General features: G+C 45.4%; 1 pseudogene; it reads right to left on the reverse strand.

The window, feature by feature from the left end:
• Positions 1-610: 610 nt before the first annotated feature.
• LOC147024895 (uncharacterized) lies at positions 611-3,191 on the reverse strand (annotated as a pseudogene).
• Between the last annotated feature and the right edge of the window lie 13,440 nt (positions 3,192-16,631).

Raw genomic sequence — 16,631 nt, forward strand, 5'->3', positions numbered from 1 at the left:
TTAACAAACCTATATCCACTACCCATGGAGAATATTTTGGTGGTTTTCCCTTGATCTGACCAGCCATTCTGGAGAAGATGTTTAAATGTTTTTGGGGTAAATTCAATATGGCCGTCAAACCATGTGACCGATCAATTAGAAATTAACAAACTTGTAAAAGGATGTCATGGGGAATGTGTGTGTAAAGTTTCTCCTCAATCTGTCCAGCCGTTCTGAAGAAGAATAATAAAAAAAATTCAAAACAATATGGCTGCCGAACTAAGTGACCTATGACGTCATAATTTTTTCGACGGTGAATTGTTGGGGAGATGATGTTCAAAAAATTTCAAATTTTTTCAATATGGCTTCTGTTGAATGCAGCGTTCTCCCTGTCAAGTTTTCACCGGGATACCACTTCACTGATGAGGTCGCAAAAAAAAATCACATGCATTCCCCATAGGGATTTCATAACATGTGCCAAGTTTCAATTTTTTTCCATTGCACGGTTTCGGTCTCGTTTCCGATGCAGCGTTCTCCCTGTCGAACTTTCACTGGGATACCACTTCACTGATGACGTCACGAAAAATAATCACACGTATTCCCCATGGGGATTTCATAACATGTGCCAAGTTTCAATTTTTTCCATTGCATGGTTTCAGAGATACAGAGGTCCAAAGTTTTTCGGTTTTTAAAAGATGGCGCCCGTACCACGTGACCTATGACGTCATAATTATCAATTAAGTATGCGACTAAAAAAAGGTACATGCTACGGTGAAAATTTCGTGTCGATCGGACTTACGGTTCCCGAGAAAATGATTTTTAAAGCGAAAAAAAACCCCTCAAATTGCCGGCGGAAGAAAAATGAAAAATAAATAAACAGAAGAAAAACAATAAGTTACCCAGCCTTGTAGGCTTGGTACCCTAATATAATAATAGTAATAACATTCCTTTCATGCTATAAGGATGCATAGAGCTGCCAAGACAGTTTCATTGGCAAGGAGTACAGGTCATGGACAGGTCACCACTCTGACACAGGTTACATGAATGGTTTTTACCCCAGTACACTGGTACTCATGCCATCAACTTTGTGTCAATTCAACAGTAAAACAGGGTTTTGGACTCAGGACTCCAAGGTATCAAGCCAGCCACTTTAACTGCTAAGCCAACAACAGGCTCATTCCATACAGTACTCAATTTCAATTATTAGGTGGGCTGTGAGGGTTAGCGGAGACTCGAGAGGTGTGCATACTCACTTCCAAGCTGGCTCGCCTCTTTTTCAGTCCCGATCCAGCTATAAACTGTCATCCTCATGGTGTTTTAGTTGATTTGACGTTTCTATCTGTTCAATACCAAACCTAGAAATGTCCTTTCCTCTGAATTTTTTACGTTTATTTGGAATCATATGAGGTCACAGGACAATTCGAGCTTGGTTGCCCAAATGGCAACTTTGGGCAATTCTGGTAATTTGCATAATCCAAGATGGCTCCCGATCACCATCTCGATAATTTAATTTTTTACCGGCTTGTCCTAAAATTGTGTGTAATACCTCTTTTCAGGTTTTTTTTAATGTATGTAGAATCCATTTCTGATGTTATTCCTTTGATTACAGGTCTATCTCACGCATTGAAGGTCAGATAAAGGTTAAATTTGATCTCGGGGTGGACAGCGAATTGAATCAACTTCATGAACATTAACGATTCACATTATTCATGTTTTCTTCATGTGAAAAATATCACTAACATGTCACAAAAGCTGGTATTCACAATTACATAAGTGTAAAATTATACAATAAGATGATAATTGTCATCTTCCCCAACTGAATAAAATTTCTGTATGCTCCCACTCATAATCGGGATCAGAAAGACCATCCTCATCCTCCTGGCCTTCGCTCTCCTGATCGGCATCCTCATCAAAATTCTCTTTCCCAACATCCTGATCTACATCATCCTCCTGATCTACGTCATCCTTATGAGCCTCCTCCATATCGACGTACTCCTCATCTGTAGTTTGAACATCTCGTCTTTTTGAGTGTGGATTGCAGCAGCCATCTTCACCAGAGCAGTTACAGTATGATGTACATGAAAGATGTTCTTTGTGGCAGCCACATGCCTCAGTGATGCACTTATTACTCTGTGCCCTACATTGACACCGGATCACGTCAATTATCTCTGGCGGTGCTGGGTCACCCTTAGCAGTGACAGGAACAGGGATATTATCCTGAATCTCCCTTCCAAATTTTGTGAGATCAGCTGAATCATCGGGTGGAGCTTGGTGGTCTGCCGCTTTCCACAACATCACTTGTAAATGAGCCCTCAACACGTGTTGTAACAAGTTGGTCATTGTTGGAGGAAGGGCCATTACTTTGGGACTTTTCTTTTTTTGGTGAATAGCGTAAAGCGAGCAGATTCCATAGAAGTTCCTGGTACCTGACCATACAGAGTGAGGAAGAAAGGTTTTGCTGCTTCCAGCAAATCAGCTTCTGTGGTGCCTACCTCACCCAGCACATCAGACAAGCCCGGGAAGTTCCCTGCCAGCAAAGTTTTTAGTGTGCCGATCTTGCCTTTGCCATATGGATATGAGGTTGTGATGCACCCACTGAGGGCGTGCACGCCAAGGAGTTGCAAACATTTTGGCCCGAGGTCAGCACAGGTTGCATTGATATCTCAGACTGAACCGTCCCAACGCTCCATTTGTACTCTGCACTGAAGGTCTGCCCGATACACCCAATACACCAACAGAACAAACACATCAGTGTCATCACTAAGCATGCATACCACACCCTTTCCAGAGGTGGCTGCCACAAGGACATAGGAAATCATGGTGATGTCTGCTTCGTCATGACCAAATGCACCATCATCACGAGTATCCATCGTTACATTATCGTCAACAGTGAAGGTGTACAACATGCTCGCCAGCCTCCGCTGGTTGTTCTTGCTCTTTAGGATGACATCTCGTTTGGTTAAAGGACTGGCAACGTAGAGCTCATAGTCGATGATAATATCACCAGCCCGGCACATTCTCTCATGGTCCTTTGCAGAGACATCTTGATACTTGTCAAAGACCACGATCTTCTCAGTGGCAGCTGGGTAGTGACTCAAACGACCCTGGATCGATCACATCATCACCACAATAAGTAACCAGCTTGGTGAACATTTGCTTCCATGTCAACAAACCACCATGACTCACATATTTGTCATAAAGTTCAATGGATGTCTAAGTACATAGTTTTCTATTAGTGTACATTTCATCGATAAGCAGGTTCAAAGCGGCATCATCAATCGTGGAGCTCTGGTCAGCATGCACAGGATTTTTCCTAAATTCATCATAACAGCGAACATGATACTGTGCCTCAGCTGCGGATAAGTCATCTCCGCCATGACAACGCAGAGCAACTTCCCGACTCCACACATCATTTCGATCATCACAATCGTGTAATACAACAGCCTTGAAGGGTGGAGCATCCTTGACACCCTTTCTTTCGCACTGTACCACTCTGTCCCATCTATTGGGGTGTTTAGGATTTACAGGCTCACAAGATGCAGCACAAAACAAACATTGTTTCTTAAAATGAAACTCCTTTACTTGTGATCGCCTGATTCTGGCAGTTGGTGGTTCTTCACTGTCTAGAGAACCCTCCTCTTCTTATCCACAACTTTTTTGACATGATACTTGGAGGTGAATGAGCAGTAGCAGCCTTGATGAACTTCTACTTAGGCCAAAAAAAAAAAAAATGTTGCATTGGCGTAACCCGCCCGACCCTAAAAATTCCGCCGACCCTACGTTTTTTTTTTGTTTTTTTGCTATCGAAAAATTTTGCCGACCCTATTTTATTGCTATTTTTGTTGTTTTGCTATCATTTTCAAGTATCTTGTTGATTGCGATCGCGATCGCAAAAACCCGGAAGTGTTTCGGACAGAACCCGCCGACAAAAAGGGTGGTACTCGAGCCGGGGGAGATTTTGGGAGGGATTTATTAGGAAAAAAAAAAAAAAAAAAGATCCCGACCGACCTACCCTATTTTTCAGTGACCCGTTACGCCAATGCAACATTTTTTTTTTGGCCTAATGCCTCATAGCCTTGCGAATCCAAACATACTGCATTCTAGGAAGGGTTTCATCGTCATGCCGCTCTGTTGCACTTTCAATAAGTCGTTTTACTGCTTGTAGCTTGAATGTTCTTACTCGTCCAGACTTGCTGCAGGTCGGGAGAAAGCACTTCCCAGCATCAGGCGCTGTATCGGTCATCTCAAATCATGCAAAATAAACACTAAAATTAGGAAGAAAATTGCACAAATGCATGCAAACTTTCAGCTATAACATTAAATATATATAGTATTGTATAATATTATAATATTATAATATTATAATATTTTTCGTTGAAACATCCAATGGTTGTCCACACAGAGGTCAAAAGTAACCTTGACCTGAACTTTTGCACTTGAGATTGACATGCAATCGAAAAAATAATATCAGAAATTGATTCGACAGACATGAAAACCAGAAAAAAAGATGTATTACACACCATTCTAGGATTAGCGAGTCAGATGCTAAATTATCGAGATGGCGTTTGGTTGCCATCTTGGATTATGAAAATTACCAGAGTTGCCCAATGTTGCCATTTGGGCAACCAAGCTCAACTGGTTGTTCTAGAACTGGTTGTTCTAGGTATCCATATGAATATAAATCGACAAAAAAAACTTCATAGGAAAGAGCATTTCTCGGTTTAGGAAATGACAAATCGACTATTTCACAGGCAGGGAGATACAGCAATGAGTGCACACACCGTGCCTTTGTTGGGATTTGTACCTTTTTCTTATAAACTTTGCTTCGTGCTTCGCCTGCAGTTAATTAAAATGTATTCTTGCTTGCTGCGGAATGAACATTGTGAACTGAGATATGAAAGGCTTAACCTTGAGTGAGACAAGGCAGCATTGTGATACATATCGCCAGCTGGTTCCGGGATGAAAGAAGGAATTTGCTGCGTTGTTATTGTTAAAAGATAAAATCCCATAGAAATATGAGAGATTCAACTAATAGTTGGAGCACTCGCCGAGCATCTTCAATAACACCCTTGGAGTTCCTGGTGTTTGTTTTCCGTGTACACGTTTGGTATTCAATAAACAGTTTTCTCTCAAGCACATTGACGTCTTCATGCCTTAACTTCAAGGGTGATCGACGCCTCGACACCTTTGAGGGCTATTAAACTGGGCATACCGTCTGCTAGCATTTTTTATGGGATTTTGCCTTTTGCTTTTCTATGGGATTTTACTGGTCCCATTCATTGTCCTATTGGTATTTTATTGCAATCCCACTAGTCCCATTGACCAACTGGTGTTTCACTGGTATTTTTTACTGGTCCAGTATTTCACTTTCCGTTTTGAAACCAGTAGATCCTACTCGTCCAATTTCCGATGGGATTTTTATGGGATTTGGCTTATTATTGGTTTTCTATGTGATTTTCGACCTGGGTAGTTGGTAGACGTTAAAGATCCCACGGTGTTCTTCACAAAGAGTTGGCAAGTTTTATGACTTCCTCTCCAAATAATATTTTAAATCTGCGTTCTAGAAGTTGTTTTAATTTTTCAAGATTACTTGTCTGTCATTATATCTCAACACTGAATCTGGGAGGTCAACGGTTCAAACCCCGGTTGAGTCGTACCAAAAATCTTTCACAAGAATGACCGCAGTGTGGTCACAACCTGTGACAAAATCCGGTAATGGACCGATTGGGAAACGTGAATTTAAAGCACCCTTAAAAGATGAACAGCACGACTGGGAAACGCATTTATTTCACAATTAAAACACTATCTCGGCACCTCTCATCCATGACAGCCTCCACCACGGTTAAATCAGGACGAGCTGATTCATCACATGGTGGGATTATTTAACCCCAATATGGGGCTGTTCAAAAACTACATAACGGTATTTTTCGGGAGGCGACTGCCTTGTGTGCTGGCAGACGTGATTAAACTTTACTAATAATTTGTATTCAACCTCTGATTAGATGTTTGAGATCTGTCATTGTGAATAACACTCGACCCAAACAAAGCCAATGGAAATCTGACGCAACAAACCTGGGCAGTGCATCAACAGCCTGGGTCTACAGCAGGGTCGTCTTAACAGCATTGTAGGCCCTGGGCAAAGAAATGTACTGGGGCCCCGAACCACCCACCCACTGAAATGAAAACTCAAACTTTCAGTAATATTAAACATATAATTGATTGGGAATGCAAGAACCAACACAAACATTGAACAATACAAACGTTTAAATATATAATTAATTGGTCGAGCAAGAACTAATCAACATGAACGTTTGCCGCATTTCTTTGCAGAGAGTTGTTTTATAATTGGTTAGAAGTCAGCGTTCTTCAGGATGTCATTTTCCATGCACATGAGTGAAAGCCAGTTCAAACGCCGCTGTTCCATTGTGCTGCGTAGCTGATTCTTTGTGAGTTTCAGTCTTGAAAATGAGCATTCCCCCGTGCAGTTGGTCACCATCGTGCACACAAACACTCTCTGAGTGTGATTTCAACACTGGGAAACACAGATTTTAAGTTATCTGAAATGAGTTTGCTGTACACCGCAGGGAGAGTCTCACATTCTTCATCGTGGACCATGTAGTGCTTGAGCTGCTTGCATTCATCTCGAAGTTCACCGTAATCAAGGTCTTCATGGTACATGGTATATATTTTATATAATTTAGTGGTGGCACGCTCAATTCACGGGGCCACCTAAAATCATGGGGCCCTGGGCAACTGCTCAGCGTGCCCAGGCGTGAAGACGGCTCTGGCCAACAGGCCTGATGTCTCAAGCCCATGCTATGTTTTTAGGGAGGCGTTTACCATGCATGCTGATGGGCTTGATTAAACCTTAATCATAATTTTTATTTGGCATATAATTAGATTTTTCGGGGTCCTTCATTGTGGATACCACTCAACCCAAACAAAGCCAATGGAAATATGACGCTACAATCCCGGGATGTGGATAATCAGCAGAGGCCTACAAGCCTGACGTCTTAAGCCCACCAGAAAACCAAGATGGCGGCCATATTATTTTGTCTCGGTGCCATGGTGGACGCAGTCAAGCAAGAAATGTGGGTGGGATCCGGCAGCTGTCTGATAAATGGGTGCACATTTCAAAAATCGAACAACAACATCACCACCACTATCACCACCACGGCGAGCTCTTGTTGACCTGCCACATGTGGCAGGTAAAACTGTTACGTGTTGCTTCTTTGCTTGATGCTCAGTTGTTAAAGGCCCAGTCACACCTTGACGTTTTAGCCAACGTATGCCGATTTTTGAATTTTTTTTCTAAAACGCTGGCACATGTTGAATACGTTATGGGTAAGTTTTGATAACATTGAGAGCACGCTGAAAAACACTGCCATACGTCGTTGTACGCTGGCTTTAAACGTTGTACTTTTTGGTTGTCCTCAAATTTTTTCATGCTTGAAATTTCACGACGTATGCCGGCGTATGACTCAAACGTTCCGCTACGCTGGCCACAAGTTGTATGCACGGTCTGCGATCGTTGACAGACGTCAACACATGCTACTTGTAAGTTAATAATAAGTTGAGACACGCCGAGGTAATGTTTAGCGTACCCGAAACTTATTTCTAACCTATGATTAACGTGTTGTTGGCACGTTACGCGATCGTTGCCACACGTCGACAGACGTTACTTTTAAGTTACTCATAGGCTGAAAGACGTCGGTATAATGGATCGACCTTGCGTCAGCGTCCACGGCCACGGCCAGGACACTTATTTGCAGCATTCTTCAAACTTTTCTTTGGCATGACGAGGATGTTCACACTTCGATGTCTAGCTTGGCTATGATTCCAATTGTCCATCGGCAGCGTCTATTTAAAATATTCGAGTTTGAGCGTTTTAACACGTTCAGAAGAAACGCTTCAAATTTCCAAACCCCAGCGTCAAAAAACAAAGGCGAGTGACAGCAATTTAAATCGTTCATTGTAAACAATGAAAATAGCTGAGTGGTACCGTTTAAAAGTCGTTGAGTGTAAAAAAAATCCAATTGTTGAGCGCAAGCGTCTACTTTCAATAGTGGAGATGCAGCCATTTAAATCGTTGAGTGGCAGCCTATGAATAGAAAACCCCACGTCACCGACAAAGATAAACTGCCGCACGATATGGATAAGTTAGGCTATCGTTGGGCATAGTTTGTGAACGCCGGCTACACGATAATTATTCGTTGGTATACCGTATCTATAAGTTATCGAAGCGCTCTATGCACATTATTAGTTCATTGTGCATTTGTCCAACCCGTTATGAATAGACCTAAATCGTAAAAACAAGCCATAGCTCATTTTTGAAAAAGCCCCATAAAAAATTAGCCACGAAGAACTTCGAACAATGGTGCAAAGATGTCTCCTACCCGTGGACACGCGGATGCAAGGAGGATCCATCATAACCCACACCCTCCCCCTCACACTCACCTACTACTGCCAACATGAACAAATGACTACTAATCAGGGTCAGGTATGGGAGCATGTGCCAGAACAGCGCGTCGCTGCGTCCACTTTCCGCCGGTACTCCAGGGGCCTCCGTCTGGCCACCCCCCAGGCAGATGCCAGGCCCATCCCCATCTCCTTGAGATGATGGTCAACCTGATGCAACCACGAGGCACGTGGTCGGCCCACTGGTCTCCTCCACTCATGAGACTCCCTCGCTGAGAGAATCTGGTGAGCAGGATCAGCGTCAGGAAAACGAGCCACATGTCCATACAGCCGCAACTGACGCTCACGGACTATGCAGGTAACAAATCTCATCCGAGTCTCTCTCAGCAACCGCTCGTTGGACACAAAATCCGACCAGCGATAGCCAAGGATTCTCCGAAGAGACCTGGTACCAAAGGAATTAAGTCTCCGTCTCAGATCCTTGGTCAGAGTCCAAGTCTCGCGTCCATAGAGCAAGACTGGAAGTACCAAGGACCTGAAGACTCGGACTTTCGTCCTCCCGCACAGGTACCGGCAGCGCCACACCCCATGATCCAGTGAATCCATGACTCCCCAGGCCCGACCCAGACGTCTATTGACCTCTGACTCGCAGCCAGCAGAGACATGAATATCACTGCCAAGGTAAGTGAATCTCTCCACGACCTCAACATCCTCACCACAAACAGACACAGACAGGACAGCAGCATCCATGATGTCACCGAAAGCCTGGATCTTAGTTTTGACCCAAGAAACCCGTAATCCCAGCGGCTCCGACTCCTCATTCAGCACCGCGAGGGCCCCCAAAAGGATGTCTAAAGTCTCCGCAAAGATGACTGCATCATCTGCAAAATCAAGGTCCGAGATCTTGACATTCCCAAACGATGCACCGCAACTTGATCTCTCCGACATCCTCCCTAGAATCCAGTCCATACAAGTGCTGAAAAGTGTGGGGGCCAGTACACATCCCTGACGAACTCTAGTAACAACTGGAAATAAGTCAGAGATGGCACCACCACACTTCACAGCACTCTCAGTACCAGAGTAGAGTTCAGACATCAGATCGATCAGTTTTGGTGGCACCCAACGAAGACCAAGAATCCTCCAGAGGACATCCCGATTCACTGAATCGAACGCATTCCAGAGATCAACATAGGCTGCAAGCAGCCCCTGCCGAAACTCTCGTCTGCATTCGGTGAGGACACGAAGGGCAAGGATACGGTCAATCGTTGACCTCTTTGGTGTAAAGCCTGACTGCTGTGGACGCTGGTGCTCAAGCAGATGGTGGCGAACCCTATCAAGAATTATCCGAGTAAAGACCTTGCCCGGCACTGAGAGCAGCGTCACCCCTCGGTAGTTGTTGCAGTCTTGGCGATCACCCTTCCCTTTCCAGAGAGGGACAACAAGGCCCCTCTTCCAGTCAGTTGGGATGATGCCTGTGTTCCAGGCAGAGCACAAAACTGCATGCAACGACACGAGTGCAGCATTTCCACCAGCCTTGAGAAGTTCAGCATGGATGCCACAGATCCCTGGAGCTTTGCCCCGTTTCAACTGGTTCACCGCAGCCTGTGTTTCCACAAGCGAAGGTGGACCACAGTTGATTCGAGGGTCAGCAACAGGGATTGTAACACCCTTGACGTCCAACTCGACAGCTGGGGGATCAGCCTGGTACAACCGCTCAAAGTAACCGGCCCAGCGGGCCTTCACTTCAGTCTCCTCTGTCAAGAGCCGACCACTCTCTGCTCGAACTGCAGTGCTCCGAGGGATGGGCTTGGATGAATGTAATGCATGAATTCCCCTGTAAGCGGGACGAGAATCACCTGTCCACAGGTGATGCTCTACCCCCTCACAGATTCCTCGCACATAGGCCTCCTTGTCCACCCTCAGTGCACGTACAGTTTTATGCCTCAGCTCCCTGAACAGCTCAGCTCTGCCATTCAGCCTGGCCCTGCGACTCTGGTCAATGGTATCCAGTGTCCCTTGAGAGACAAAATTCTTCTTTGCCCTGCGGTGAGCTCCAAGACATCCACCGGCAACATCAAGGACGGTGGTGTTGAAAGCACTCCACAACTCTTCAGGACCGCCCAAAGCACCCAGACCCCCCAAGTGTCCACTCAACCTCTTCGCAAACTCCTCAGCTACTCTCTCATCCCTGAGCTTGCCAACATCCAGCCTAGGCTGGGATGGTACCATTCTCCAGGATTTAAGGTGCAGCTTTAGAGTTGCTACAACAAGCCTCTAGTCAGTATTGAGGAACTGAGCACTCCGGTAGACCCTGCAGTTCTGGATCATCCTCCAACGACCGACAATGAGAACATGGTCAATCTCCTTTGCCACACCGCTAGCGTTGGAATACCAAGTCCAGCGATGAGCTTGTTGGCGCTGAAACCATGAACCAGCCACCCTAAGTCCATGACTTCTTGCAAAGTCAAGGAACTTAGTGCTATTCTGGTTCATAGTTCCTGACCCATGGGGACAAACACACACCTCATAACCATCCCTATCAGTTCCAGTCGATGCATTGAAATCCCCCAAGACTAGAAGTGTATCTCGTCTGGGGCACTGATCAACCACAGACTCGAGTGTGGCGTAGAATGCATCCTTCACGGTGAGATCACTCACCTCAGTCGGAGCATCAACAGAGACCAGGGAAATGACACCTAAGGAGTGACGAATCCTTAATCTCATAATACGCTCGTTGACCGGTGTTACCTCAATTATCATTGGGGTCAGCTTATTGGACACAGCTACAGCAACTCCTTGGGTATGGTTACCATCAGAGCGACCAGACCAATAGTAGGTGTAACCACCCACCATTATCTCGCCGCAATCCGGTCTCCAAACCTCAGAGAGATCTGCAATCCCGATGTCCAAACGCTTGAGCTTAGATGATAACAGAGACAGGTGGTCATCCTCTCTTAGGGATAGGACATTCCAGGCACCCACCCGAAGGGACCGCTTCAGGTTAACCCAAGGAGACCGCCGTCTGGTGGACAACACCTCAGCACCACTCTGACACACTCTCCTGCAATCTGACCCAGGGATGTTACCCTGTGGTTTCCCTCCTATCATCAAAGATTGGGGGTCCTGAAGGCTTTGCCCCAATCCCGTCATCCGGTGAGCTGCCCTGCGAAGGGAAGCTGCTAATAATAATAATAAACTACTAATACTAATACTAATACTGATACTGTTACTGCTGACATGGACATCGACTCAAAAAGGACTCGACAACACTGTTGGGTTCCCCTTTTATGAACACCATTTTTATATACCAATTCCCAAAATCGCTGGGAACACGTCTTCATATGGCAGTTGTAAGTTTGAAACACGTTCATTTATTTTTTTTTGTCTACCGGAAGACGTCATTGGAATACATCTACATACGTCAATGTGTGTTGGGACTACGTAAAGAATTGGTTCAAAGCACGTCAAACATAAGTTAGAAATAAGTTTCGCGTAAAAAAGACATTACCGCGACGTGTTTCGACTTATGAGTAGCTTATAAGTAGCCCTTGTGGACGTGTGTAAGCGTCCACATATCGTGTAAAACTTATCCCCATCGCATGCGGAACGTGTGTCATACGCTGAGTACATCGTAAAATTTTGAACATGTTTAAAATTTCTTGACGTACTCTACTTACTACGATGTATGATAGCGTACTTTAGCGTTCTACTCACGTATACCAAACTTACTCATACCGTATTTGACGTGCCCCAACATTTTAGACACATTTTTCTTTGGTCGGCATTTGCTGGCAAGATCGCCAAGGTGTGACCGCGATGTTGTCACTTCCATTTCTACGGCAGTTATGATTCGAATCGTTGTGCATCAGCCTTTTAATAGGTTACGTCACGACATCGTCGGCGATGCGTGCAACGCACTATGCCTAAGTTAGACTATCGTTGGGCATCGGTTGTGAAGGCCGACAACAGGTTCAGCATTCGTTGGTATAAGTTATCTATAACACAACGAAAAGTTCTGTGTCTGTTACTAATGCGTTATACATAAGACCAAGTCGTTATGAATACGTCCGAATCTTTAAAAAAAAAACATCAAAAGTTCAACGTAAGCCAGCGTTTTACATACATTTTAATGCGTTGCCATCGCTGGCTAAAACGTCAAGGTGTGACTGGGCCTTAAAACGGACAGAGTACAGATTAACAACCACAGGTTAGCAACCATTGTGTGAGGTGGCCTGACAGCCTCCTGCGTTGAAGTTCCTTCAAAAGGAAAATCATTTACAACACGTTTTTTTTATTGATGCACCAAGAATATTACAACTAGAACGGGCACTCGGTAGAGCGCATACCTTCGCCACCGCAACTTATTTCCGGGCACATTTGAAAAACGTCATTTTAAAACATCCATGACGTCACAACCGTCAGTCCAATTGACGTCAAATTTGGTGTGTAACCTCCTTGAAGGCAGTCCAACAAAATGGAATGATAAACACTGAAAAATTAAAAAGTTGAAAAATGACGTCATCTTTTGACGTCATTTTGACGCACTTCCGGGGACGTCACGTCAAATCGGCGACTACCATTCTGAAAGCTCGTAGTTCACTGAACGTTTTAACGTTGGTTTCATGTCAATAGCTCTATTAGATCTGAAGCTATGCCTACAAGTATATTTTGACCTTGAGTGTGACCTTGACCTTGACTACAGAGTTAATTGGCAAAACCTGTATATCAATAAACAGATATTTTGGTACTGATCCTAATGCCTGGGTTTCGGAGACTTTGCTTTATAAATGATATAGATATTTGAATGTAAAATATCAGGACATTTTAGCCACAATTGAAAAACGTCATGTTCAAACGTCAATGACGTCATAACGGTCAGTCTGATCGAAGTCAAATTTGGTGTGTGACGTCCTTAAGGTAAGTCCTACAAAACGGTATGATCAAAACTGATGAGATCGAAAATTGAAAATTTATGTCATCTTGTGACGTCATTTAGACGCACTTCCGATGACGTTACGTCAAATCCGACACTACATATCTGAAAGGTATCTCGTCATGGAACAATATGGCGGTAGTTGCATGTCGATAGCTGTATTATGAAAGAAGTTATGCTCAAAAGAGTGTTTTTGACCTTTTCATGACCTTGACCTTGACCTTTGACCCGATCGCTCCCAAAATCTAACCAAATCGTCCTTGGATACTCACGAATCATCCCACCAAATTTCATGCAATTCGGTTTAATACTTTCTGAGTTATGCGAATAACAAACAAACACACATATTCACAAATAAATAAATACACAGCGACCAAAACATAACCTTTCGCAGAATGCGAAGGTAATAAGCTTGTGTATTTATATTCAGAGAATCTCACTTGTAATCTAAGCAGCATTGTGTGCTAATAGTGCAATCTTTCTTATGTACTAGTACGTACCCTTACGTGCGTGGCCGTACGTGCAAACCAAAAAAAAAACAACAAAAAAAACTTTCAAACAACCACACAGGCCGTTCCTTCGCTCTCGTAAATGACGACTGGATTGGGGCATTGTGTTTATCTGTAAATGCGCATAAGAAATCGAGAAATTATTAGAATACAGTAAGTCATCACTATCCGGAAGTGGTGCGTGCCCGTACGGAATGTTCACATGTATTCCACGAATTATCGCTTGCATTGAAGTAACAACTGCTGTGATACTTACACACAGAGTTAAATAAAATCCACATTAAAATCAAGTTTACCTCCCTGTCTTTGCTTGCCATGACATTCGCTGCCATTGACCATTGCCAATCCTACGCCACGGTAACTAAGGCGTCCTTTCCCCATCAGCCACACCTATGCAGCAACGTGTCTTGTCATTGGTGTGGTAAATAAATGGCCACAGCAACGTGTCTTGTCATTGGTTTGGTAAATAAATGGCCACAGCAACGTGTCTTGTCATTGGTTTGGTAAATAAATGGCCATAACTTGGGAAGTACTTGTCCAATTAATATCAAGCCTTGAAAAGGCACATACTCAGGTCCCCAGCAATATAGCTGGCAGGTTTCAATGAGATCGGACCAGTGGTTGTCGAGAAACAGCGGTCACACACACACACACACACACACACACACACACACACACACACACACACACACACACACACACACACACACACACACACACACACACACACACACACACACACACACACACACACACACACACACACACACACACACACACACACACACACACACTCTCTGCTGGAATTATAGATAGATGCAGCACAATGCTGTGGGGTGGAGCACAAGGTTACAGGGTGGAGCACAAGGCTACATGGTGGAGCACAAGGCTACATGGTGGAGCACAAGGCCACAGGGTGGAGCACAAGGCTACATGGTGGAGCACAAGGCTACAGTGTGGAGCACAAGGCTACAGTGTGGAGCACAAGGCTATAGGGTGGAGCACAAGGCTATAGGGTGGAGCACAAGGCTACATGGTGGAGCACAAGACCACAGGGTGGAGCACAAGGCCACAGGGTGGAGCACAAGGCTACAGGGTGGAGCACAAGGCTACATGGTGGAGCACAAGACCACAGGGTGGAGCACAAGTCCACAGGGTGGAGCACAAGGCCACAGGGTGGAGCACAAGGCCACAGGGTGGAGCACAATGCCACAGGGTGGAGCACAAGGCCACAGGGTGGAGCACAAGGCTACATGGTGGAGCACAAGGCTACATGGTGGAGCACAAGGCTACATGGTGGAGCACAATGCTACAGGGTGGAGCACAAGGCCACAGGGTGGAGCACAAGGCTACATGGTGGAGCACAAGGCTACAGTGTGGAGCACAAGGCTACAGTGTGGAGCACAAGGCTATAGGGTGGAGCACAAGGCTACATGGTGGAGCACAAGACCACAGGGTGGAGCACAAGGCCACAGGGTGGAGCACAAGGCTACAGGGTGGAGCACAAGGCTACATGGTGGAGCACAAGGCTACAGTGTGGAGCACAAGGCTATAGTGTGGAGCACAAGGCTACAGTGTGGAGCACAAGGCTATAGTGTGGAGCACAAGGCTATAGTGTGGAGCACAAGGCTATAGTGTGGAGCACAAGGCTATAGTGTGGAGCACAAGGCTATAGTGTGGAGCACAAGGCTATAGTGTGGAGCACAAGGCTATAGTGTGGAGCACAAGGCTATAGTGTGGAGCACAAGGCCACAGTGTGGAGCACAAGGCTACAGTGTGGAGCACAAGGCTATAGGGTGGAGCACAAGGCTACATGGTGGAGCACAAGACCACAGGGTGGAGCACAATGCCACAGGGTGGAGCACAAGGCTACAGGGTGGAGCACAAGGCTACATGGTGGAGCACAAGGCTACAGTGTGGAGCACAAGGCTACAGTGTGGAGCACAAGGCTATAGGGTGGAGCACAAGGCTACATGGTGGAGCACAAGACCACAGGGTGGAGCACAAGGCCACAGGGTGGAGCACAAGGCTACAGGTGGAGCACAAGGCTACAGGGTGGACGACAAGGCTTCAGGGTGGAGCACAAGGCTTCAGTGTGGAGCACAAGGCTACATTGTGGAGCACAAGGCTACAGTGTGGAGCACAACGCTACAGGGTGGAGCACAAGGCTACAGTGTGGAGCACAAGGCTACATTGTGGAGCACAAGGCTACAGTGTGGAGCACAAGGCTACAGGGTGGAGCACAAGGCTACAGTGTGGAGCACAAGGCTACAGGGTGGAGCACAAGGCTACAGGGTGGAGCACAAGGCTACAGGGTGGAGCACAAGGCTACATGGTGGAGCACAAGGCTACATGGTGGAGCACAAGGCTACAGGGTGGAGCACAAGGCCACAGGGTGGAGCACAAGGCTACAGTGTGGAGCACAAGGCTATAGGGTTGTGCTGGTGGCTGTAGTCGTGGCTGTGCCACGGATACAATACCTTGTATAAGTAATAGGGCAGGACTTTGGGATTTGTCCAGGAGCCGGCAATTGCTCGCCTACTCTTTGCGAATGAGATCGAAGGATCTTTAACATCCATTGACTCGTGTAAGTGTAAGTGTAAGTGTAAGTGTAAGTGTGTGTGTGTGTGTGTGTGTGTGTGTGTGTGTGTGTGTGTGTGTGTGTGTGTGTGTGTGTGTGTGTGTGTGTGTGTGTGTGTGTGTGTGTGTGATGTTGTTCAATGTGATGACGCACTGCATGTTCCTTGTTGGGGTAATTTGTTCAAAGAGTGTGTTAATTTTGAGTGCGCCAC

The sequence above is a fragment of the Eptatretus burgeri genome, chromosome 6 (genome assembly GCF_056783735.1).
Source record: "Eptatretus burgeri isolate ZD-2024b chromosome 6, Ebu_testis_v1, whole genome shotgun sequence".
Taxonomy (NCBI): domain Eukaryota; kingdom Metazoa; phylum Chordata; class Myxini; order Myxiniformes; family Myxinidae; genus Eptatretus; species Eptatretus burgeri.